Genomic DNA, 26,663 nt, shown 5'->3' on the forward strand with positions numbered 1-26,663 from the left:
AGAGAAGAGAAGAGAGGAGGATAGATGAGTCTTTTTTTCCAATATTTGGCACTACAAGTGCTTTGGGGTGTCTCCCATTCTTTTGCATTAATATTTCTGGCTGTCAAAAGTCCTGTTTGTCAGCAGTCTCAAAAAATAATATTTAGCACTCCAAGTGCTTTTGGGGTGTCCCCATTCTTTTGCATTAATATTTCTGGCTGTCAAAAGTCCTATTTTTCAGCAGTATCTAAAACAATTTGTAACACTACAAGTGCTTTGGCCTCATAATGGATTCAAAGCAGTCCACATATGAGCAGAATCAGCAACCAGGTTCTGTCACCAGTCCTGATGGTAATGTTCCCAGTACGTCATCTGGGAAAAGCGATGTCAAAGTACACAGTCTTTTGAAATCAGTCAAAAAAACACACACCCAAAAAAAATTTACCGTGTTAAAGCGAAAAAGAAGTGCAACTGAGGAAAAGTTAAGTGCCAATAAAAAAAAAATTGCCAACATGCCATTCTACACACGCAGTGGCAAAGAGAGAATGAGGCCTTCACCTTTGTCTATTAGTGGCAGATCAAAAAAGTTTACCGAGCCTACAAGTGGTGCACTATTGTTACGCGTCAAAGCCGAGCTGCAAGATAACAGTAAGGCAGTAGAGGATAATGTTTGCTCTGACTCACAAATGACATCAATCCCTGTGGAGAGTCCATCCAAAAGTGGGATGTCTAATCGTGAGCATTTTGTTAGTGTACTGATAAAGAGGGACCCTTTCAGCAGTTGTGCTGATGTGTGCCTGAACAACCTGAGTGTAGCCGGTGTGAGAGATATACATTTTATGAACTTCTTAAAGTAATGCATTTTGTATAATTACTGATGAAAGAATAGTCTGCAGCTTCTTGCAGACTATTCTCTACGAACTTTGCCTCACATTCTTATCTTTCTCGCAAACATGTCTCTTCTCAAGAATGTGCACATCCAGCAAGTTTGGTACCAGGAGCCCACGACCCCCACTTGAGGCCTACGTGACTGTGATAAGACATCTGCTCTACATCATGCCCACAAACTGCTGACATGGACAAGTTGCCTTGAGAAACCTTGCATTCCTTATCTCTCTTTTTCTGTGAAACTATGTATAAATAAAACTACTCTGACTTAGGGCTGGTCAGAACCAGATACATTTTCAGCCTAACATCTGAAGTTGTCTGTTTTCTCTATCGATCGATACCCACAAGGTATAGCAGCTGGAGTTCAGGAGAAAGGACCCGTTTAGGTCATCTCTGACAGTTTCAGTGGGGGCTCGTCCGGGATCTCCAATACATCAGACCTCCCGACAACGGGGTTCTCCCTTTCCAGACAGACAGACGTTAATCCAGCGCTGGTGAGCAAAAAGCTTTATTTTTGCTCTTAGAGCTGTCTCTGTGGAGGGGGAATTATCCCAGCTCGAGGGTACTGCAGTCTGATTGACGGAGATCCCTGAACTCTGGCAACAGATACTATTAAGAGTATCAAGGTACTTGTGTGTAATCTGTCTTGTATTGTTACATGTATTGATATATTGTCTTCTCTATGCCATACACCTGATACATCTATGCACATGAATAACACCACAGGACTCAGTCAGATCACACAGTTGACCCTGCAAATAATCTTGATTGTATACGTGATTGTGTTTTTTGTTGGATTTTAGTAAAAGTAGTCAGGAACATTCAGAAAGGCAGACCAGCTGCAAACTTGTTGTAAAGCAAGACAGGAACAAATAAAAGTTTTCTCATTTAAAATATATTGGACCATAAGGTAATCCCAGCATGGGAAATAAAGGATCCAAGACAGGATAGAAATCTGAAAAGTACGCGGATCTAGACCCCATAAAGTATATGCGAAAGCATAAAGGCAAGGATTTCATAAAAGGGATGAGAAAACTGTTCAAAGCTGCAGGGGTGTCTGAGAACGGTACATTAAAAGTTCCATTTTTGAAACAACTAATTAAAGACAATGAGAAAGCACTGAAAGAAAAAGGTTATTTTGACAGATGTGTTGCATGGTGTAAAATGTCAGAAGAATTAGAGAATGACAATGATTGCTGTGATATGTTACAGTTAACAAATTTAAGTGACACTGATGAAATAGAGAATGTATCAGAAGCTAAATGATATAATGACTAAAACAATGAATCAAGTAGGTTGTGTACTAAAAATGTATGTTTAAATGCTGCGCAGCTGAAGAGTGAGATGTGCCCCTCCCTTATTCTGTGTAAAAGATTTCAGTGTGTTGAGATAAGAAGCACTCTGTGTTTTTTTGTTATCTGACAATGTATGTAACATTGATAAAATGGTTCTTCCAAGTATGTTTCTATTTTTCAAGAGGGAAAAATATGTCCGGAGTGCTGATTGATATTAGCATGTTGAAGCTAATGTGTATTTAGTCTAATGCTGGGACTTGTAGTTCCACAGCAGTAGGCTGGAAGATAGCAGTTAATTTTTCTTTCTCTGTATGTGAGTTTTATCTCCGTCTTACTGTGTGTGAGGGAGATCCGTGTTTGTCTGTCTTGACCGTTTTACAAGAGACATGTTTCAAGGTTGAAAAAGCTGTACAGTTGTAAATGTAATGTTTTTGAAGAGATGCAAAAGAAGTTTTAAAGTCTTTGGTCCGTCACAAGACTGTAAATAATGTACATTATCACTATTACTGGTTTCAGAACAAAGTTGGCTGGGGTCCAACAAGCCGTTTCTATATTTGAACAAAGTAATTTTTTATTTATTTTTTTTTGAGAAAAAATAGCTTTCTCTTAAATGAAGTTGAGAATTGTGGGAGTGAGCTTTACATGGAGAGATATTACAAGCTGTTTTTATCTGTGTAAAATGGCGCTGATAAATGTTCTCAGAAATGAGGAGGGTTTGTTATGCCCATAAAGAATTGTTACGAGATAAAATGTTGTCTGTGAGCGAGAATTGTGAATATATATTTGTACTGTAAACATGGAAATCACAGAATCTGGAAATATGTGTGAATATTTGGTTTACAAAGAGATGATGAGAAAGGAGTGGCTTTGAACACTCGCCCAGGTCTCGTCACTTTGACATTCCCTGTTTGTGATATTGGGGACTGCCTCTTTGAGGAAATCAGTTTTTCATTGCATGGAACGCATAGCGTCACAGTTAAGCTACAAAGAGAAACTTTTAAGCAAGTGTCGTATTAGCAGCTGTTCAACGTGCATTAATAACAGTTACTGTAATTCCTAGTGAATAAATGTTAATCTTTATGCAAAAGTTTTTTTCTTCACAGATCTCCAGCAAAAAAAGACCATTTAGGCAATCCAGATTGCATTGATCCAACTTCCAATGAATAGAAGTTGCAATATGTTTTGGTCAACAGCTGAATAAAAAGCAGCTTTTGAGCTGATCAAAGATTTAATCACAAGCGCCCCAGCCCTTGGGCTACCTAACTATGAACTACCGTTTAACTTGTTCTGCCATGAACAAGAAGGGCACGCTCATGGCGTACTAACACAAGAGCATAGGAGCAGACAAAGACCATTGAGGTACTACTCCCAGAAGCTAGATTCTGTCATAGTGGGAGCCCCAACATGTATAAAAGCAGTAGCAGCAGCCGCTTTATTGCTACAAAAAGTTGCAGACATAGTGCTGGATCACCCTCTCACCATTCAGGTACCACACTCAGTCATGGAAATACTGAATCAAGCCAGAACAAAACACATCTCAGTGGCTAGATTAACTAAATATGAAGTAGCACTACTGACACCCTCAAACGTTACACTAAAAAGATGCACAGTTTTAAATCCAGCAACATTGTTCCCAAGTTGCATGGATATAAAAGAGGGGAGTAACAGTATAGATGCTACAGACACAGACAGTAACACTATAGATACTGCAGACGCAGACAGTATAGAAAGTGATGCCGAAGACACAGACAATATACAGAGTGTTGAGACTGTGACAAAGCAGGAAACACAACTAAAAAATTTTCTCTGTGATCATGACTGTCTAGCCTTAATGGATCTGGAAACTAAACCTCCCGGGGATGTTAAAGAGACACCTCTTAGCAACCCTGATTTACTCCTGTTTGTAGATGGGTCTAGGTACTATGAGGAGGGCTCTCCCAAAACAGGTTATGCAGTTACAACAGAAACAGACATTGTACTCCAGCAACCCCTCCCACCAAGTCAATCTGCACAGCAAGCTGAATTAGAAGCACTTATAAGTGTATGTCAGTATGCAGAAGGGAGAACAGCTAACATTTACACTGACTCCAGATATGCCTTTGGGGTTGCACATGACTATCAAAGTATTTGGAAGAACAGACACTTTATGGCCTCTAACGGTAAACCCATTAAAAATGCAGAAATCATTTTGAGGTTGTTTGCTGCATTAGAACTGCCCAAGGAAGTGGCAGTCATAAAGGTAAAAGCACACACCAGAGAGCAGACTATGGAAGTAAGAGGAAACAGACTAGCAGACCAGGCTGCAAAAGCTGCAGCAGACTTACCGCTAGTACAACACTATTTAGTGTCCACAACACCCCCCACCCTCCCTATAGATCTGGAAATGCTAAAAATCCTCCAAAAGCAAGAAGCAGTATCTGAAAGAGAGGAGTGGAAAAAGAGGGGGCGGAACACATAGAGGGCATATGGGCCACAACAGACAGACACTGTCTCCCTAGAGTCCTTTTTCCTACACTGGCTGCTCTAGTGCATGGGCCTTCCCATGTTTCAAAAGACGCAATAATTAACTCTGTATTCAGACACTGGATCGCGCCAGGCTTCAGCACAGCTGCCAGTAATCTGGTAAAGGCCTGCGCCATCTGTAACACACACAACCCTGGTCACACAGTAACAGTACCTCCCAGGGTGACACTGGCTGCAATGCCTTCCCCTCGCCCTATACTCAGTCAGGACAACACCTAATAAGAAACACAGGCTAAGCCCCTATGAAATACTGTTTGGGGGGCCGCCAAAGACAGGGTGTTATTTTCCACAATCTTTAGTGAAACACCAAGGTGAACTGACTAGTTATGTGAAAGAACTACAGAAGTCCCTCACTAACATACAATCTTGAGTTTTCTCTTCAATCCCAGATCCAGAGGATTGCACTGGAACACATGCCCTGGTGCCAGGAGATTACGTCTTCGTAAAAAGACACGTGAGGAGGTCTCTGGAACCACGATTTGAGGGGCCATATCAAGTTCTGTTGACTACACCCACTTCTGTGAAACTTGAAGGAAAGGATCCTTGGATCCACGCCAGCCACTGCAAAAAGGCTACGGTGACCCAGGAAAAACCATGAAGGGGAGTAAGGTCCTTTAAAAAAATTGTTCTTTTTCTATGTTTTCCTACAGCCTTTTCTAACTTAGAAGAGCCAGAGAATGTTATAGCACACTTGCACAAAGCCATTAGTCAAATAACCAATACCAGCAACTGCTGGGTATGTTCTCGTACTCCTTCCATCAGTAAAAATATAGCTCTGGTTCCCATACCTTTGAGTAGTGAAGAGCTGACTAAAATAAGAGAGGGGAACTTCTTATGTGGACGCAATGCCTACAGGTGGCTCCCCCCAAATTCCATAGGGGTATGCTACTTGGCCAGATTGGTTCCTGAATTCTATGTCATGACCCATGATGACCTCAAAGGAGTATTCAGGAATAAAAAGGACCATAGGCTTGAGAAAAGGGAAATTAAGACAATAGATACTGAACATATCCCTCTCATAGCAAAGTCCAAAGGGCACAATGTGGGTATTGGATTTGGTAACATCATTTCAATAGGGACATGGGGGTACATGGCGAACTATAATATGATATTAAAGGTTGCAGGACTTTTAGATAACATAACAGAAATTTATGACAAATCCTTTAGGTATGTTGGAAAGGAACTGCAGGCGATGAAAACCCAGTTAATACAACATCAACTTGTATTAGACTACATCACTGCTCAGTCAGGAGGGTACTGTTTGACCCTAGAAACAGAATACGGAATACATTGTTGTAACTTTGTAACAAATGACACTGATAATCCAGAAGAAGTAATAGACAGGTACATGACAGAAGCCAAAGAAATGAAGGAGAATTTCAGGAAAGAGAATTTTGACCCTGATACGGTTAATGATGGCTGGTGGACATCAGCCTTCTCATGGTTAAATCCTAGCAATTGGGGCAAAGGTATTTTCGCATGGATTTAATATGGATAGCTAAGATATTCGCTTTATTGTTGTTGCTATATGTCATTTTTAAACTAAGCTTATGTTTTTTCCAATGCTGTTTGAAAAGGTGCAAAAATGATCTCACGCTGAATAAAAAGTCTCTTAAAAGACATGTAAAGCCCAAACCAGTATCAGAGGTTTACCTTGTCCTCTCTGAGCTTTAAGGCTCTTTTGTACTCTCCCCCCCTCAGTCTTTCCCATTTTCTTTTTTATTATTTTAAAGAATTAGGTGTACATGAACCATAGACCTGATTGAATGTATCTTTACCATCTTCTAAGGGCATATTAGAGGTTCCATTGAATTGAATGAAGTAGGTCGGGTGCAGGAGTGCTTCATGCACACCAAAAGGATAGGCAGGGTAATTATAAAAATGATAAAAAGAGGGGTTTATGTGAGAGATATACATTTTATGAACTTCTTAAAGTAATGCATTTTGTATAATTACTGATGAAAGAATAGTCTGCAGCTTCTTGCAGACTATTCTCTACGAACTTTGCCTCACATTCTTATCTTTCTCGCCAACATGTCTCTTCTCAAGAATGTGCACATCCAGCAAGTTTGGTACCAGGAGCCCACGACCCCCACTTGAGGCCTACGTGACTGTGATAAGACATCTGCTCTACATCATGCCCACAAACTGCTGACATGGACAAGTTGCCTTGAGAAACCTTGCATTCCTTATCTCTCTTTTTCTGTGAAACTATGTATAAATAAAACTACTCTGACTTAGGGCTGGTCAGAACCAGATACATTTTCAGCCTAACATCTGAAGTTGTCTGTTTTCTCTATCGATCGATACCCACAAGGTATAGCAGCTGGAGTTCAGGAGAAAGGACCCGTTTAGGTCATCTCTGACACCGGTGATACACAAATTGAGGATGCCACTTTGGAATTAGAAGAGGGGGAGATTTGTGTAGGCGACGACGGCGCTAATGATGATGTTGATGATTATGATGCAGACAGATACCAAATTGCCTTTCTCAATTTCTAGATAGCCACCAAACTACCTTGGTCCATTTATTTTTACTTTCCAATTCTACAGTCTATGCAGGCTTCTTTTTTTCTATTCAACTACAAGTGGAGCGTGTAATATACACCCAAAGACGATGGCTGCATTGCCAATAGGCTAAGATGAAGAGGAAGAAAACCAGGTTTGTGTGCAGAATTAAGGACGGCCTACCAGGGATTAAACTGTTTTCTTCCAATTCACACACACACACACACACACACACACGTATATATATATATATATATATATATATATATATATACATATATATATACACACACATTATATGTGTGTGTGTGTATATATATATATATATATATATATATATACATACACACATATATAACACATTATATATGTGTGTGTGTATATATATATATATATATATATATATACATACACACATATATAATGTGTTTGTATATATGTATATATATATATATATATATATATATATATATACGTGTGTGTGTGTGTGTGTGAATTGAGAGCACTATTGCAATGCATATGTGAATTTGGGACACTATTGCGGGGCATATGTGAATTTTGGGTACTACTGTGTGGCATTACATTGGGGCATTACTGTGTGGCATATCATTTGGGTACTCCTGTGTGGCATAACATTGGGGTCACTACTGTGTGGCATAACATTGAGGGCACTACTGTGTAGCATAACATTGAAGGCACTGATTTGTGGCATAACATTGTTTGGGGGCACTACTGTGTGGCATAACATTGTTTGGGGGCACTACTGTGTGGCATAACATTGTTTGGGGCACTACTGTGTGGCATAATATTGTTTTGGGGCACTACTATGTGACATAGGGGGGCTGCCTATCTATACTAAACTATAGGGGGGCTGCCTATCTATACTAAACTGTAGGAGGGCTGACTATACTAAATTATAATTACTCCTGTGTGGCATAACATTGGGGTCACTACTGTGTGGCATAACATTGAGGGCACTACTGTGTGGCTTAACATTGAAGGCACTGATTTGTGGCATAACATTGTTTGGGGGCACTACTGTGTGGCATAACATTGTTTGGGGGCACTACTGTGTGGCATAACATTGTTTGGGGCACTACTGTGTGGCATAATATTGTTTTGGGGGCACTACTATGTGACATAGGGGGGCTGCCTATCTATACTAAACTATAGGAATGGGGCTGCCTATGCTAAACTATAGTGAGGGGGGGCTGCCTGTGCTAAACTATAGGGACACAGAGTGCACAGAGAACACTATAGGGTGGGGTTGATGGGACTTATAATTTAATGCTGGGGTGGTTTGGGTCTATAATTGAATGTGGGGCTGTGTGTGGGGAGGAGAGCTATCTATTAAATGTGAATATTAATTATTTAATGCTGGGAATGGTCGTGGGAAATGGATGTATTAAATGGAAATGCTATTAATTTATTGCTGGGGCTGTTTGGGGGGAGGGTAATAGGTTTATTTATTAAATGGGAATACTGTTAATTTAATGTTGGGGTCAGTTGGAGGGAAATAGATCTATTTATCAAATGTGAGCACTATTACTTTAATGTTGAGGCTGGAGAGAGGCCTCATTATTAAATGTGGGTGCTGTTGATTTAATGGTGGGAGAGTTGCAGTTTTTCTGAATTTCATGTACCCATTTTTCCCCCAATAAGGCCTCCAAGAATCCAGACTAGCAGCAATTGATCTAAAGACACCAGCAGCCACAGGTGGTGAAAGTGACAAGTCAGGTAGGATAGAGCAGAACAGTCTGACAACTGTCCTGAATCTGGTGGGGCAGTCCAGAATTTGGGTGATTGTCTCACTTAGTCAGGATTTGGTCTGACTACAAGGACAGTTTGGAGGTATATCCTGCTTCTCACCGTACTGCTCGTGAAGGCAGAACTGCATGCATCTAACAGAAGTGCACACAGTTTTCAGTTTCAGACCATGTGTCGCCTCTGCTAAGCTCGGAAGATATGGTTTGGGAGCTACTGACCTACCTTGTCCATCTTTCCAGAGTCCAGAGGACTTTTTTCCACATTCCTTCGACTTCAAGACAGCCTTTTCCTGTATGGAACACATATCTTGCATTTCTATCAATTTCTGTACACTGAAAGCTTGAAAAATCATAGAGCCCCAAAGACATGCACTATCCTAAAATCATACCTAAAGTCAATCTATATATTAAGTGATTTACCTTCTGCCAACTCCCATGCCTTTTTCAATCTCATGAGTTCAGATACATGGGCTAAGTGAGGGGTTCAGCTTTTATAGCACTTTAGTCATCTATAACAGTATAAGCAGTACATGTGTCTGTCTGTCTACGACAACTCCCATTCATATAAAACATAACATTTTGCATTTTCTAAAGGGGTGTCATGTATGTCAGGTCTTGCAGTAAAAGTCTGATTCAAGTATTCTATACAATCATGCGCATCCGTATAACTGCAAAATTCACCTTCAGCTAGAGTCTCCTTTCATTCTATCCATCTCGAGGCACATTTTGTAAATCTTGCCTAATTTGGGCAGAATTTAGGAGGACAGATACCGCATGTGGTGTATAAACATTTGAATCATGCCCCAGTACTACGTCCTTGCTTTTACTTACAAGAAGAACAGTTGCTGCTTCACTTATTAAATATGTAGAGAGAAATGTCACCATAGTGCCCACTTGTACTATGTAGAATGCTACCGGTCTGCTAGCATCACCATGTTTCTGCATGCAGACTCCTGCAGCAAAACCAGCAGCTTCAGCACAGTATAGAAGTACAAATCTGAAGCTGGTTTTCCAGCCGTGTCAATGTAGTGTTTAACCTTAATCCTGTCCATTGTGAAATGTCTTAGCCCCTGGGTGAGGCAGTATCTCAAGTATTTGACCGTAATCCGGCATGGCTGTAATTTATCCTTCATAATATTTGTCCTGTTTGTGAGAAATAAAGTAACAAGTATTTAGTATCAGACATTGATGACATAAGCGAATCAGAACACAGCAATAAATTATCTACATAATAAATTAGAACAGACCCATTATTTGGTTGAAAAGATTAAAAACATTTAAGTAAGCTTGTGCCAAGATACTGAGGCTGTCTTTACACTCTTGGGATATTGTCTATGTACAGTATATTGTACCTCTTTAGAAGAGAAACCAAAGAGGTACTTCCCAAGCAGAAAGGGTAAGGACGGAGAAGAAAACAGCAAAGAATAATAATAGAGAAAAGATTTTGTTATGCTCAAGGATGTTCTTCCAGTCAGTATTGACACAGGCTTAGCAAGGCACGGAGTCTATAGGACTCCCAAGTCTTTACCAAGAACCGCCATAAGCCATAATGGACTTAGCAGCCGGGAGCCGCAGGCCATGGCCCTTGCGTCAGCCTACTGACAAGAAAGACTGGAACAAGGAAGCGTGTGCAGAGGACCAGTGTACAATGAGGCTGTACCTGTATGAAGTACAGGAGATGTGAGCCAAAGTCAGAAGCAAGCCAAGGTCTGGTACACGTATCTGGTATGCACAGTTCACAGGGATGATCCGGAGGAGTAGTCAGGATACAAAGCCGAGGTCTAGTACAGGTATCTGGAATGCACAGTACACAGGGATGATCTGGAAGCCTAGTCAGGATACAACGCCTAGGTCTGGTACACATATCTAGAATGCACAGCGCACAGCATTGTCCAAAGGTGTTGTCAGAAGCAGGCTGGGTCAGTAACATAGGAGTGAAGGCTGGCAGAAAAGAGAACACTCTTGGAGATAGGCACTCAAAGGGAAGGACGCTAGAGTCAGGCGCTGGGGTTAATCTGGTGCTCTGACACTGGGCAAGTGTCAGAGCGGATCTTAAATAGGTAGGGGAAGTTCAAATTCCCGGTTTGTGGTCACATGACCACACTGGGAGAGAGGACCGCGCACCCAAAAGATTCCGCTCAAAAACAATTTTCTCTAACTTGCAAAATAATCATTGTTGGCGAAGCCAACCGTGAACGGTAGTCACATGTTCACGATGAGAGGTGAAGAAATGAGAATATCGTACAGATAGATGACCACGAAATGGTAAAGTATATCGCAAAAGATTTCTTTCATGAATTTTTGAAAAACAGCGGGCGCATTACACAGTCCAAAGGACATCATCAAATACTGAAAGTGGTTGTCATGAGTATTGAAGGCTGTTTTCTACTCATCACCCCTCTTAATTTGGATCAGGTTATAGCTGCCTCTGAGGTCCAGTTTAGTAAAGATGGAGGCCCCTTTTATCCTATCAAAGGTTCCAAAATCAAAGGCAATGAGTACCTGTTCTTAACGGTGATAGAGATGAGACCTCCTAATCTATGCAGGGGCGTGGCCCTCCATCTTTTTTCTTGAAAAAAATCATGCTCATGCAGGAGAGGAAGATTTCCTTATGAAGCCTCTCTTTAAATTGTCCTCAATATAGATAGTCAGCTTGCAATCCAGATAAGGAAAGGTGATAGACACGACCTTGAGGAGTTTTGTCTGATAGTAACTGAAAATAACAATCTCAGGACAATGAGGAGGTAACTTGGAGGCCTCTTGTTCACAAAACACATCCGAATATAGGGCATACTGTGCAGGTACGTCGAAGGACACAGGGGAAAAGGGTGAGAATCCCTTCTTGGTATCAGCACCTTCAGAAGACACTGGGAGTTACAGGAGTATCCCTAGGATAATACTTGAGCCTTTTGCCAGTCCAGGACCGGTAATTGGAGTTTGAGCTGGGGGAGGCCCAATACCAGCAGATTTATGGCCTTGGAAATGACTAAAAAAGAGATGATCTCAGTGTGCAGCGCTCCAATTTGAAGAGACAAGGAAGCGGTAGGAAGCAATGGATCCCCCCACAATCCTGCTACCATACACGGCAGTGAGGGCTATGGGTTGGGGTAGAGGAACCATGAGTAAGGATAACTTAACTACCATAGCAGTAGTCATAAAATTCCCGGCTGCACCAGAATCTATGAGAGCTGGTAGAGGAATCTGTTGATCAGCATATCAAAGAAGTACTTCAATAGAAAAATTACAGTCACGCAGAGAAGTTTCTGCTACACCTAACCTGGCCTCACTGGAACTGTTCAGCTTTCCCGTTTCACGAGCACTTAGGGCAGTTACCTAATAAATATCTTGGTTCCCCACAATATAGGCAGAGATTATTTTTAAATCTTCTCTCCCTTTCCTCAGCGGAGAGACGTGCTCGGCCAAGTTGCATGAGTTCTTCTACAGGCATTACAGGGTTCTGGAACCTGGGAGCCAGGCACAGAGCTGAGCGGCAGGAGTGTTCTCTCTCTTGGTTTCTCTCCCTAAACAAATGTCAATTTGATTGCATCATCATCATCATCATCATCATCATCATTTATTTTTATAGCGCCAACATGTTCCGTAGCACTTTACAATTGGGGACAAACACAGTAAACTAATAAACAGACAAAGAGGTGAGAAGGCCCTGCTCGCAAGCTTACAATCTATGGGACAATGGGAGTTTGATACATGAGGTTAAGTCTACATTTTGCATTTCGGTCCAGCCAGACTGCAAAAGTAAAAGTGACACATAAGCTAAATGATCCTGTCACACAACAATGTTGGTCAGGGGGTAGTTGTCTTGTGTGAAATTGTGAAACGGATGGTAATAGGGTAATGTAGTGAGGTTAAGAGGGTAGATGAGGAATATTATAAGCTTGTCTGAAGAGGTAAGTTTTCAGAGAATGCTTGAAAGTTTGTAGACCAGAGGAGAGTCTTATTGTGCAAGGGAAAGAATTCCATAGAGTGGGTGCAGCCCTAAAAAAGTCCTGTAACCGGGAATGGGAGGATGTAATGAGGGTGGATGAGAGACGCAAATCTTGTGCAAAACGGAGTTGCCGAGTTGGGAGATATTTTGAGACAAGAGAAGAGATGTATGTTGGTGCAGCTTTGTTGATGACCTTGTAGGTTAGTAAAAGTATTTTATATTGGATTCTGTAGAAAACAGGCAACCAGTGTAGAGACATACAGAGTAATACAGCAGAGGAATAACGATTTGCAAGGAAAATCAATTTTGCTGCTGCGTGCAAAATAGATTGTAGGGGTTTGAGTCTGTTTTGGGGAAGACCAGTAAGGAGGGAATTGCAATTGTCAATGCGGGAGATGATAAGTGCATGAATTAAGGTTTTTGCGGTGTCTTGTGTGAGATATGTGCGAATTTTGGAAATGTTTTTAGATGTATATAACATGATTTAGATATAGAGTCAATGTGGGGAACAAAGAATAGGTGTGAGTCGAGGATTACACCTAGGCAGCGAGCTTGTGGAGTGGGATTTATGGTCATGTTATCAACAGAAATAGAAATGTCAGGTATGCTCTTGTTGGTGGGTGGAAATATTATTAACTCTGTTTTAGAAAGATTAAGTTTGAGTTGGCGAGAGGACATCCAAGATGAAATGGCAGAAAGACAGTCAGTTACACAGATGTCGAAAGATCAGGAGAGGATAGATACATTTGGGTATCATCCACATAGAGATGATACTGAAATCCAAAGAAACTTATTAGATTTCCAAGAGAAGCGGCATAGATAGAGAACAGCAAAGGACCTGAACCTTGCGATACTCCAACTGATGAAGCGGAGCAGAGGTGGCCCCAGAGAAATTAACACTGAAAGAGCGATTAGAAAGGTAGGATGAGAACCAGGATAGAACAGTGTCTTGAAGACCTAGGGATTGCAGCATTTGTATGAGAAGAGAGTGGTCAACGGTGTCAAATGCAGCTGAGAGATCCAGGAGAATTAGGAGAGAGCAATGGCGTTTAGTTTTAGCAGTGACAACCTTAGTCAACGCAGTCTCTGTAGATTGTTGAGAACGAAAGCCAGACTAAAGAAGATCCAACAGGTTGTTTGTGAAAAGGAAGCGTGTGAGGCAAGCGTAGGCAAGTCTCTCTAGAAGCTTGGAGGGGCATGGAAGCTGAGAGATGAGATGGTAATTTGAGAGAGAGTTTGGGTCGGAATCTTGTTTTTTTAGAATAGTAGTAATCACTGCGTGCTTGTTTAATGATGGAAAGATGCCAGTAGAGAGCGAGAGATTACAGATTTTAGTTAGAGGTGAAATGAGCACAGGAGACAGGGATCTATCAATTTGCAAGGGAAAAGGATCAAGAGGACAGGAGGTAGAGTAGGAAGATAAGAAGAAAATGATAATCAGAAATGTCATCTTCATTTGTGGGTCAAATGAAGAGAAGGTGTCAGAGGGTAGTGGGAAAGAATTGAGCTGATTGCTTGTCGAGGAAGAAGATACCATTTCTAGTCTGATCTTATCAATCTTGTCCTTGAAGTAGGAAGGAAGATCCTAGGCGCTGATAGTAGACGGAGGTTTCGGGGTGGGAGGATTGAGAAGAGATTTAAATGTGTTAAAAAGGCGTTTGGGGTTAGAAGTCTGAGCATAGATAAGAGATTGGAAGTATGTTTGTTTTGTAGTGTCCAGAGCATTTCGATAGGAGCGGTAGATAGAAGTATATGTGAAGAAGTCATTAGAGGTATGAGATTTACGCCAGTGACGTTCTGCTTTACAGGAAAGTTTTGGAAGATTTTGCGTTGCTGTAGTGTGCCACTGTTGACATCGAAGTCGATGTGTAGTATGTAGTGTCGCTGGAGCCACTTGATCAAGGGCCGTTGCTAAGGTTTGGTGAAAATGAGGTACTGCCATCTCAGGGGAGGAAAATGTAGAGATAGGGTAGAGAAGGTGTTGGAGAGAGGTGAAAAGTTTTTGAAGATTATTAGAATTAAGTTTTCTGCGGGTATGAGGAGGCTTGGTAGAGTTAGACAGTAGAGAAGTTAGAGCAGTGGGGGTGAGCGTGTAGCTGATAAGGTGATGATCTGAGAGGGGGAAGGATGTGTTAAGGAAATCAGAAACTGGCCATAGTCTAGAGAAAACAAGATCAATGCAATGGTCATCCTGATGAGTAGATGATTTAATCCACTGGGAGAGGTCAAGTGAGGAGGTTAGAGAGAGCAGTTTGGAAGCAGCTTTGGAAGGTGGGTTATCAATGGGGATGTCTGAAGATAAGAAGTGAGGGAGCCATGCAGAGAAATCCTCAATAAATTGTTGGTGTGCTCCAGGGGGGCGATAGATCACCTCAACACGTAGAGAGAATGGATGAAAAATGCGAATAGCATGTACTTAAAAAGATGTGAACGTGAGTGATGGGACATTTGGTAGAACTGTCAATGTGCACTGTGGGGAGACAAGTAGTCCCACCCCACCTCCTTGTCTGCCTTCAGGTCTGGGGGTGTGGATGAGAAGGAGGCCACCATGTGAAAGTGCTGCAGGTGAGGCAGTGTCTGATTGCATGAGCCATAGTTTCTGTTATTGCCAGAAGGTTGAGGTTTATTGAGAGGAAGAGATCATGTATGGTGGTAAGTTTGTTACAAACAGAGCGTGCATTCCAAAAGGCACATTAAAAGGACTTTGGAAGAGGGGAAACGGGTGATGTGTTTGAGGTTTGCTATAGAGCAGTAGTGCTCTTATTATGTGTGTGTGAGGAGTGTGGGGGAGCTGGATTAGGTGATAAATCACCGGCTAATAGAAGCAGAGTGAGAGAAAGATAGGTAAGGGGTAAGACCTTTTATTTTCTAGCGACAGGTGGAGGCTGTACTTGTTAGAGATAATAAATAGGACAACAGTTCATGGGTATTAACTAGAGGTGAGTGGAGTAATGAAGATGCAATGTGGACAAATGTTTGTGTTGGTGGAGGGGTGAAAGATGATACAGTCCTAAAAATAATGCCATGAAAAGAGACCAAGAAAAGCAATTTGGTAAACATTGTGATAAAAGAGTAAAAGCAAAAAAGTTAGGGGATTTTAGAGAATTACCTATTTGCAGTGTTCCGTGTAGATAGACAAGTAATGCATAAATAGTCTGTGGCAGATGTAGCTTATTCCTGGAAGTAATCAAATGTTGTCCAATGTTTGTCCAACTGTATAGTCTGACTGCATTTTCATACACTTTGTGAGAAAATCCACTTGGTGTAGAAAACACACACATACGTCTCACCCCACATACGTCACCCCAAAGATGTATGTGGGGAGATACAGAGATAAGAGCATGAAGAAAGGCAGGAAGTTCATGGCCAGCTAGCTCATACTTTCAGATAGGCCCTGCCAGAATGTCACCACCAATGCGTCATTGTTCCAGTGCAGCTCAGAAGCCAAAGTACGGAATTGAATGGCGTACTGACTGAGGGGAAGTGTACCCTGCCGTAGACAGAGGATGCCAGAGGCTGCACTGGAAACCCGATCATCAAAACATTTCTTGAAGATTTCCAAGAAGCTGGAGCAGTTGTGTAACAGGGAGTATTGAGAATCCATAACTATGAAGCCCACGCCAAGGCTTGGCTCGACAAATGCAATATAATAAATGCAACTTTGTAGGAAAATTCCCAGACCACAAATCAAACTGTATAACTGTTAGGAACTCCCAAGCCAGTACAGTGAAACTCGGGGACTACTCTGAAGGCCCGGTATTCGCTGGAGCCCCTAGTGGTGGGGACAGACTTGGCTGCGGGCCGACCGAGGGTCGAGTAACGTATACTGACTTGAAGGAGAACCCAGGAGTGGAGTGATTGGCAGGCCGAAGTGTGGAGGAGATCCAAGGTCAAAAGGTCACTAGCACGGGTACGAAATCCAGGGACAGGCGAAAGGTCAGGTGCACAAGCGAAATGAGCAAAATCCGGAGTTTAGGCAAATGGTCAGGGTAAGAAGCGAGGGTTCAATGGTCCAGGAACAAGCAGAGGTCATACACGGGTAGTCAATCAACGGTAATAATAACCAAACAGGGAGAACAAGCAGGTAGTAGAACTGAGGACAGAACGCTATAACCGGCAGTGAGGCTGCAGACCTCACTGCCTTAAATTACAGTATCAGCCAATCAGAGCTTAGCTCTGATACTAGTCACAGCCCCTGCCTGATTGCGCCAGACTGCGCATGTGGCCTACAATCTAGTGCGCCCAGAGCGCCTAGGCAAACCTCCCGGCGTCCGGCCGTTGCCCTGGCAAGGGTCGGGCTGGATTTCCGGAAGTGATGTCCCGGTCGCCATGGCGACGGCCGGGACGTCTGAACACACAGGAACTGAGTCGCGGCGGTGCCCGCGGCCGCCTCGGCTCGTGACAATAACAGACTGATTTAAAAATCCACGACAGGCCTTGGGGTTACCATCAAACTTGGAAGAATTAGGAATCCAGAGAAGGGACATCGAGGGTTGAGTCACTGTAGCACTTTGCACAGGAGGAGCGGAGTTTGGCTGGTTAGCTTGGGAAGCCAAAGTATTCAGTAACGTATCAATGCAAGTAGAAAGACCCTGTAGGTATTGCAAGAGTTGGGCTTGATTCTTCTCTTGTTGTTCGACACGTCCCACCAAGTGTTCCAGAAGATCTTGCGGAAAAAAGTTGCCTGATTCCCCCATCGTTTTTAGTCAGAGCAAACTGTTGAGCTCAAGGATGTTCTTCTAGTCAGTGTTGACACAGGCTTAGCAACATGTGGAGTCTAACGGACTCCCTGGACTTCCCCAAGAACTGCCGCATGGTGGGATGGATTTAGTGACCGGGAGCCCGCAGGTCACGGCCCTTGGGTCAGCCCACTGATGTGAAAGACTGGAAGGAGGACCAGTGTACAATGAGGCTGTACCTGTATGAAGTACAGGAAAAGTAAGTCGAAGACAGAAGTAAGCCGAGATCTGGTACATGTATCTGGTATGCACAGGGATGATCCGGAGGCATAGTGTCACACGTCGGACTCCCGCTGTCTCCGCGGGAGCCGGCGCCTGTCCCCGCTGACTCTGGAGGTCTCCTCCACCAGGATTCTCCCCCTGTTTAACAAAAACTCTCTTACCTGGTTCCACGCCGCTGCCACCGTCCAGCGCTGTCTGTTCCCCTCTTCCGTTCAGCGCTCAGTGTTCTGCGCATGCGCAGAACTGTCTAGTCCTTTTCTGTGCTCTCACTGCCCTCTATTGGCTGCCTAATAGGAACTGCACTATATCTAAACCCTATGACCAGAACTCAATGCTGGTTCTTTCAGTCAGTCCCTGACTCTAGTATTGGATACAGCTTCTGTGTTTTGCTCCTCTCCAAGGTTCCAAGCCGCTATTCCTCCGGGAACACCACCTCTGGTGGCTTCGCTACCGAAGCTCCGGCCAGCACCCCCCAAGTGGCAACTATATTCTACGTCTGCAAGCCAACTTCCAAGTATCTACGTTGGAGTATCTCCCTGCTATTTCCACTCCCAAGTGGCAACGTCGCTAAAACATTACCAGCATCATCTCGATCAAGTGGCAAGTTTATCCCTCATTGATTCTACGCTCTCTCTATTGTGGTTCACTGGGAACTTCCTTAGGGGACCGCGACCTGCAAGTGGAAGCCGCAAAAGCCCATATTCCCTTGCGGGAATCACTGGTGAACACCTTTCACTTGTTAGACTCCGCGCCCCTAGCGAGAGTAACGCCAATCCCGGCTGAACTACTAGGATCCGGTTTTAACCCTACTGGTACGTGACACTAAGAACCAGCCATGTCAGATCCTGATAGAGAACCTTCCGCCAAGGATATGCTTCAACACTTGGTTGGAAGAGTGGAGCGCCAAGATGCGGTTCAGATGCAACTTTTACAATGTCTGCAAACTCTGGCTACCCGTTTAGACGCACTACAGGTGGCTCCGCCTCAGCCGGCTATTCAACCACAACCACAAGTCGCTGAGGGTCCTCCTGCAGCTGCTTCCTCTCTGCGTTTGCCAACTCCCTCCAAATTTGATGGTGACCCTAACTCCTGCCGTGGTTTTTTAAACCAATGCTCCATCCAGTTTGAGTTATTACCTCAGAATTTTCCTACCTCCAGGTCTAAAGTGGCTTATATGGTCTCACTCCTATCCGGCCAAGCCCTAGCATGGGCCTCTCCTCTATGGGAGCGTAATGACGAACTCCTCAACGATGTTACAGCCTTCACCTCAGCATTCCGGAGGATTTTTGACGAACCAGGACGAGTAACATCTGCTGCTACAAGCATCCTAAGACTCCGTCAGAACTCACGGTCTGTGGCTCAATACGTTATTGAGTTTCAGACTCTATCCTCCGAACTCCAGTGGAATGATGAGGCGCTTGTCGCTGCCTTTTGGCAAGGGCTGTCAGAGAAAATCAAGGATGCCCTTTCAACTCAAGAATTACCTCCCACCTTAGACGCATTAATTTCTCTCTGCAACCGGGTAGATCTCCGGCTTCGGGAAAGATCGTCCGAGAAAGACTTTCCTAGACGTACTACCCTCCGGCTAGCTCCTCGCTTTCAGCCACCCACGTCTACGGATGAGCCTATGCAACTGGGGCGCTCCCGTTTAACTCCGGATGAAAGGGAGAGAAGGATGAAAAACAAATTATGTCTATATTGTGGAGATTCTGGTCACCTCCTGGTTTCTTGCACCCGGCGTTCGGGAAACGACAAACCCTAGCCTGCACTGGAGAGGTCAGTCTGGGGACTTTTACTTCCTCTCCAACTTCTTTTCCAGATCTAACCTGTTCTTTTCCTGTCACCTTGCATCTTCTTTCAGGGCCCAGGTCGTCCAAAGCCTTGTTGGATTCAGGAGCAGCTGAGAACTTTATATCACAATCGTTAGTAACACAACTTGCGCTACCCACTGTTGCGCTGAGGAGGCCCATGGCCACTACTGGCATCGATGGCTCCCGTCTCCCTCACGGCAGTATTCTTAGACGTACCAGACCTATCTCCATGCAAGTGGGGGCCCTCCACTGGGAAAAAATTTCCTTTCTCGTCCTGCCATTGACCATCAGCCCAATCATCCTTGGATTACCATGGCTCCATCTTCATTCACCCCATCTGGATTGGCCTTCATCACAAATCATCGCATGGGGCCCAGCATGCTCTCACCACTGCCTGACACCAGTCAAGCCTCTCGGCTTCACGCAAATTCCAGAACCCACTACGGTTATCCTACCGCACCAGTATTCTTCGTTTGTGGATGTCTTCTCCAAAGTCTCTTCCGAGCGTCTACCACCCCACCGACCTTGGGACTGTCCCATCGATCTCCTTCCGGGGAAAACCCCTCCTCGAGGCCGAGTCTATCCTCTCTCACTACCCGAGACAGAGGCTACTACACGTTACATCGAGGAAAATCTGCAACGCGGCTTCATTAGACCTTCCTCATCACCTGCCGGAGCGGGGTTTTTCTTTGTGAAGAAGAAAGATGGAGCACTCCGTCCTTGCATCGACTACAGAGGCTTGAACACCATCACTATTAAAAACCGCTACCCTATTCCTTTGATCACCGAGCTATTCGATCGCATCAAGGGTGCGAGGATCTTCACTAAACTCGACCTCCGCGGTGCATACAACCTGATTCGGATACGCTCTGGGGATGAGTGGAAGACGGCTTTTAATACACGGGACGGGCATTACGAATACCTGGTAATGCCGTTCGGCCTATGCAACGCTCCTGCTGTTTTTCAAAGCTTTATTAACGAAATCTTCCGTGATTTACTATATTCCTACGTAGTGGTATATCTAGACGATATCCTAATATTCTCCAGAGACCTTTCCTCTCACCGCCTACATGTGGCTGAAGTTCTTTCCAGATTACGCATCAACCATTTATTCTGCAAATTGGAAAAGTGCATTTTCGAGGCCTCTAAATTGCCTTTCCTGGGCTATTTAGTGTCTGGATCAGGCCTACAAATGGATCCCGGGAAAGTTCGTGCTATAATCGACTGGCCCCAACCAACCACACTCAAAGCCATTCAACGTTTCCTGGGTTTCTCCAATTACTATAGACGGTTTATTGCTAGTTATTCCTCTATTGTGGCACCTCTGATAGCTCTTACCCGTAAAGGAGCAACACCACAGGTTTGGTCCCCAGAAGCATTGGAAGCGTTCCATTCTCTCAAAAGAGCCTTTTCCTCTGCACCTATCCTCCAGCAACCCGATATTTCTCTTCCTTTCTTTCTAGAAGTGGATGCATCCTCCGCCGGTGTGGGGGCAGTCCTTTCTCAAAAAAACTCCCAAGGCAGGTTCCATCCATGTGCATTCTTCTCCCGCAAATTTCTGCCAGCAGAGAGTAATTATGCCATCGGGGACAAAGAACTTCTGGCCATGAAATTGGCCCTAAACAAGTGGCGCTATCTTTTGGAGGGGGCTCGTCATCCAGTTACGATCTTCACGGATCATAAAAACTTACTCTATCTCCAGACAGCCCAATGCCTGAATCCACGTCAAGCCCGCTGGTCGCTTTTCTTTACCCGATTTGATCTGCGGGTCACTTTCAAACCCGGAATAAAAAATAAGAAGGCGGATGCATTATCTCGGGCTTTTCCAGGTAATCTGGGAACAGACACTTTGCCGGAACGTCCTATCTTGGACTCTAAATGTCTAAAATTATTTTCAACAACTCCAGCTCCTATTCCCCCTCAGGGGAGAACTTTTGTTCCTCCTCATTTACGGAAGAGTCTCCTACGCTGGTCCCATGCTTCACGATTCGCAGGCCATCTTGGCTCCCGTAAAACATCAGAATTACTCTCTCGACAGTACTGGTGGCCCAATTTCCACTCTGAAGTTAAAGATTTCGTGGCTGCCTGTCCTACCTGTGCTCAAAACAAAACCCCCCGCCAAGTCCCACAGGGGCTACTCCACCCTCTTCCACTACCTACCAAACCGTGGACTCATATTAGCATGGATTTTATCACTGACTTACCCCCAGCTAATAAATTCAATACCATCTGGGTCATTGTGGACCGCTTCTCTAAAATGGCACACTTCGTTCCACTCATCGGCCTTCCGTCCTCAGTATGCCTGGCTCAACACTTTGTAAAGGAGATTTTCCGACTGCATGGCTGTCCCGCGGAGATTGTCTCGGATCGTGGGGTGCAGTTTGTCTCAAAGTTCTGGAGGTCCCTTTGTCATCTTCTGGGCATCCGTCTGAAATTCTCCTCCGCGTATCATCCCCAGACCAACGGCCAGACGGAAAGAGTAAACCAAGATCTTGAAACGTTTCTCAGGATATTTTCCTCAGCCAATCAGAGGAATTGGATGGATTTATTGCCCTGGGCAGAATTTGTTCACAATAATTCCTTTCATGAATCCACATCATCCACTCCCTTCTCCGTGGTATTTGGGCACCATCCTCGCATGCCAGAATTTTCAGCCCTCCCTCCCACCCAAGTACCAGCAGTTAACACTCTTCGACAGGACTTTCTATCCATCTGGTCTCGAGTTCGGAAGGCGCTTAAAAAATCCTCCACTCGCTACAAGTTAGCGGCAGATAAGAAACACAGAGCTGTTCCTCTGTTGAAGATTGGCGACAAGGTATGGTTATCTACAAAGAATATTCGTCTTAAAGTACCCTGTATGAAACTGGCTCCTCGCTACATTGGTCCTTATAGGATCATTCAAGTAATCAGTCCGGTTTGTTTTAAGTTACGACTACCATCCACTCTGCGTATTGCTAATGCCTTTCATATTTCCCTATTGAGACCGCTCATCATTAATCGATTCACTGTGCCCGTTACATCTACTACTCCTCTTTCCCTCCAACAAACTGATGAATTCGAGATCAGCCATATTCTGGATTCCAAGAGTTCTAGGGGAACAATCAAGTATCTAGTTGACTGGAAAGGGTACGGCCCCGAAGAGCGCTCCTGGGTACGCGCTGCAGACATCTGTGCTCCTCTTCTGCTGAAAAAATTTCATTCCAGTTTTCCGAAAAAACCAGGTCCTAGGTGTTCAGTGCCCACCTTTAAAGGGGGAGGTACTGTCACACGCCGGACTCCCGCTGTCTCCGCGGGAGCCGGCGCCTGTCCCCGCTGACTCTGGAGGTCTCCTCCACCAGGATTCTCCCCCTGTTTAACAAAAACTCTCTTACCTGGTTCCACGCCTCTGCCACCGTCCAGCGCTGTCTGTTCCCCTCTTCCGTTCAGCGCTCAGTGTTCTGCGCATGCGCAGAACTGTCTAGTCCTTTTCTGTGCTCTCACTGCCCTCTATTGGCTGCCTAATAGGAACTGCACTATATCTAAACCCTATGACCAGAACTCAATGCTGGTTCTTTCAGTCAGTCCCTGACTCTAGTATTGGATACAGCTCCTGTGTTTTGCTCCTCTCCAAGGTTCCAAGCCGCTATTCCTCCGGGAACACCACCTCTGGTGGCTTCGCTACCGAAGCTCCGGCCAGCACCCCCCAAGTGGCAACTATATTCTACGTCTGCAAGCCAACTTCCAAGTATCTACGTTGGAGTATCTCCCTGCTATTTCCACTCCCAAGTGGCAACGTCGCTAAAACATTACCAGCATCATCTCGATCAAGTGGCAAGTTTATCCCTCATTGATTCTATGCTCTCTCTATTGTGGTTCACTGGGAACTTCCTTAGGGGACCGCGACCTGCAAGTGGAAGCCGCAAAAGCCCATATTCCCTTGCGGGAATCACTGGTGAACACCTTTCACTTGTTAGACTCCGCGCCCCTAGCGAGAGTAACGCCAATCCCGGCTGAACTACTAGGATCCGGTTTTAACCCTACTGGTACGTGACACATAGTCAAGATACAAAGCCGAGGTCAGGTACATGTATCTGGAATGCACAATACACAGGGACTTGCTAGTGTCAGAGCGGATCTTAAATATAAAAGGGAAGTTCAAAATCCCCGCTTGTTGTTGCATAACCGGATAGACCAGAATATGTCCTAAATAAGGTTTTATTACGACAGCACAACACCACAAGACGTTAACCAGATACAGGGTAAATGGCAGCATGTATCCTCCAGCAGCCTCTTGCAATCAGCACTCCAAAATAATAATCTCATTTTCTTTCAGTGTTATCCTTCCCTAATATTACCACTACTGATTAGCAAAACAGTTACGGTGTCGCCCAGCCTGGGTTACTGGCTCACACAGACCCTGTCCTGGTAGAGTTTCCTCCAGCGGCACCATGATGCCTGGCGCAGAGTCCTTTACACTGATGTCCTGTACACCAGGGGCTTGATTCATTAAGGAACTTAAATTAAGAAACTTCTTATTTAAGTCTCATGGACAAAACCATGTTACAATGCAAAGGGTGAAAATTAGTTTTCTGTTTTGCACATAAGTTAAATACTGACTGTTTTTTCATGTAGCACACAAATATCAACTTTAAATTTCAGTGTACAAATAAGCTATCAAGTATTTGTGTGCTACATTATACAGTAGTCAGAAGTGTTCTTATCATTAAATACCAGTCACAGGTGCATAAGACGTACCTTCCTTATCTGTACTTCACTTGTTCCTCATCTGAACCTGTTCCTGGGACTGTCTCCGTGACCCACCATAACTCCACACCTGTTCCTGAACTCTGGTCCCTCCGGTCTGCTCCCGCGACTACCTGTGGACTACCCTGATCTCTGGACTCCCTGGACTCTACTGTTCCTCCTGGTATAGGCTCTCTACGGCCATCCATTACATTTACTACCATGTGTTTTTCATTTTAAAATTTATCTTAAGTTCTTTTAACTTATTTTTCTTCAATTTAATTTTATATTATTGTAGTGTATTTTACCTTATTTTTCATTTTAAAATTTAACTTAAGTTCTTTTAACTTATTTTACTTCAATTTAATTTTATCTTATTGTAGTGTATTCTACCTTAATTGTATTTGCACTTTTATTAATTTATCTCCATTTTATTTTATCTTTAGTGAGAGGGAGATCTTTAGTGTATTTTACCTTAATTGTATTTGCACTTTAATTAATTTATCTCCATTTTATTTTATCTTTAGTGAGAGGAAGATCTTTAGTGTATTTTACCTTAATTGTATTTGCACTTTAATTAATTTATCTCCATTTTATTTTATTTTTACGGCATTTTAAATTGTGTTTGCCACTGCCTTTTGTTCCTGCTCCACTTCATTGTTCTCTGCAGTCCTTCCTTTGTTCTTGTCTTACTCTGCTTTGTCAGCCCATATCTAACTAGACCACTCTGGCCCACTTCTGGCCCCCGTTGCTACCTTCACCTCTGCGCTAATTGCCCTTACCCTCTTCTTGCCCCTTCTCTCATCCCCAATCCCCCCTGTCTCTCACCATGCCGCCCCGCTCCTTTCCTATACCCATCCTCTCCCCTAGCCCCTTTCTCTCGCCCAACTGTCACTGCCCCACCCTCCCCCTCGCTCCATCAACCCTGATAATCTCATCCGCATCTCCCCTCTTCCCCCCCTCCCTTTCTCTTGTGCCCTCTGGAACTCCAGGTCCATCTGCAACAAACTTTCCTCCATCCATGACCTCTTCATCTCCAACTCTCTTAATCTTCTTGCCATCACTGAAACCTGGCTTACTTCTTCTGACACAGTTTCACCCGCCGCTCTCTCCTACGGGGCCTCTCCTTCACCCACTCCACCAGACCAGACGAGCGTCCAGGAGGCGGAGTGGGCCTCCTCCTATCCCCTAACTGCACTTTTCGTGTCATTCCCACTTTACCTTCCCTCTACTTCTCCTCCTTTGAAGTACACTCCATCCGTCTCTTCTCCCCCATCCACCTGCGTGTCTCCGTCATCTATCGTCCCCCAGGTCCCTCCTCCCTTTTCCTTGACAACTTCGCTGCCTGGCTCCCCCACTACCTTTCCTCTGACCTTCCCTCCATCATACTTGGCGACTTTAATATCCCTTTTGACAACTTTTCTGACCCCGCCACCATTAAACTTCTCGCCATTTCCTCCTCCCTAGGCCTTACTCAGTGGACCTCTTCCGCCACCCACTGTCTTGGTCACTCCCTTGACCTTGTCTTCTCTCATCTCTGTGATCTCTCTGACTTCTCCAACTCTCCCTTCCCACTATCTGACCACCACCTCCTCTCCTTCACACTGTCCTCCTCCCCTGCTCCTGCCTCGCCCAAAGCCACCCTCACTAGACGTAACCTGGATATTATTGACCACACCTCCTTCTCCTCCTCTCTCGAAACTCTCCTTTCACCCCTTCCCTCCCTGGCCTGTCCCGACCAGCCCTCCTCTCTCTACAATCACTCCCTCACCTCTGCCCTGGACGCTGTTGCCCCGGCCTCATCTATCCGCCGACGCCGCATTATTCCCCAACCCTGGCACTCAAAACTCACTCGCTTCCTCCAAAGATGCTCTCGCACTGCTGAACACCTCTGGAGGAAATCTCGCTCCCTGGCTGACTTCCTCCACTTTAAATTCATACTCACTTCTTTCTCCTCTGCCCTCTCCCTCGCTAAACAATCCTTCTTTAAGTCCCTCATTTCTTCTCAGTCCTCCAATCCCCGCCGCCTCTTTGCCACCTTCAGCTCCCTCCTCTCCCCCCCTCCCCCTCTGTCCCGCCTTCCCTCTCTGCTTCTGACTTCACCACTTTCTTCTCTTCCAAAATTGGGGCCATCAGACTGAACATCTCCTCCTCCCCTTCTCCCGCCACCCTCATCGCTTCACCTCCCCCAATAAACCAACTCTGGTGCTCCTTCAGCCCTACAACCGGTGAAGAAGTTCGCTCCCTTATTCTTTCCTCTCCAC

At 44.4% G+C, this 26,663-nt stretch overlaps 1 long non-coding RNA gene across 1 annotated transcript; it reads left to right on the forward strand.

The window, feature by feature from the left end:
- Positions 1 to 1,236: 1,236 nt before the first annotated feature.
- LOC142138675 (uncharacterized) lies at positions 1,237 to 5,285 on the forward strand. The gene is made up of 2 exons (XR_012688089.1): positions 1,237 to 1,493; positions 5,075 to 5,285. It is a non-coding gene; the product is annotated as an uncharacterized LOC142138675 (long non-coding RNA).
- Positions 5,286 to 26,663: the final 21,378 nt, after the last annotated feature.

The sequence above is a fragment of the Mixophyes fleayi genome, chromosome 2 (genome assembly GCF_038048845.1).
Source record: "Mixophyes fleayi isolate aMixFle1 chromosome 2, aMixFle1.hap1, whole genome shotgun sequence".
NCBI classification, from domain to species: domain Eukaryota; kingdom Metazoa; phylum Chordata; class Amphibia; order Anura; family Limnodynastidae; genus Mixophyes; species Mixophyes fleayi.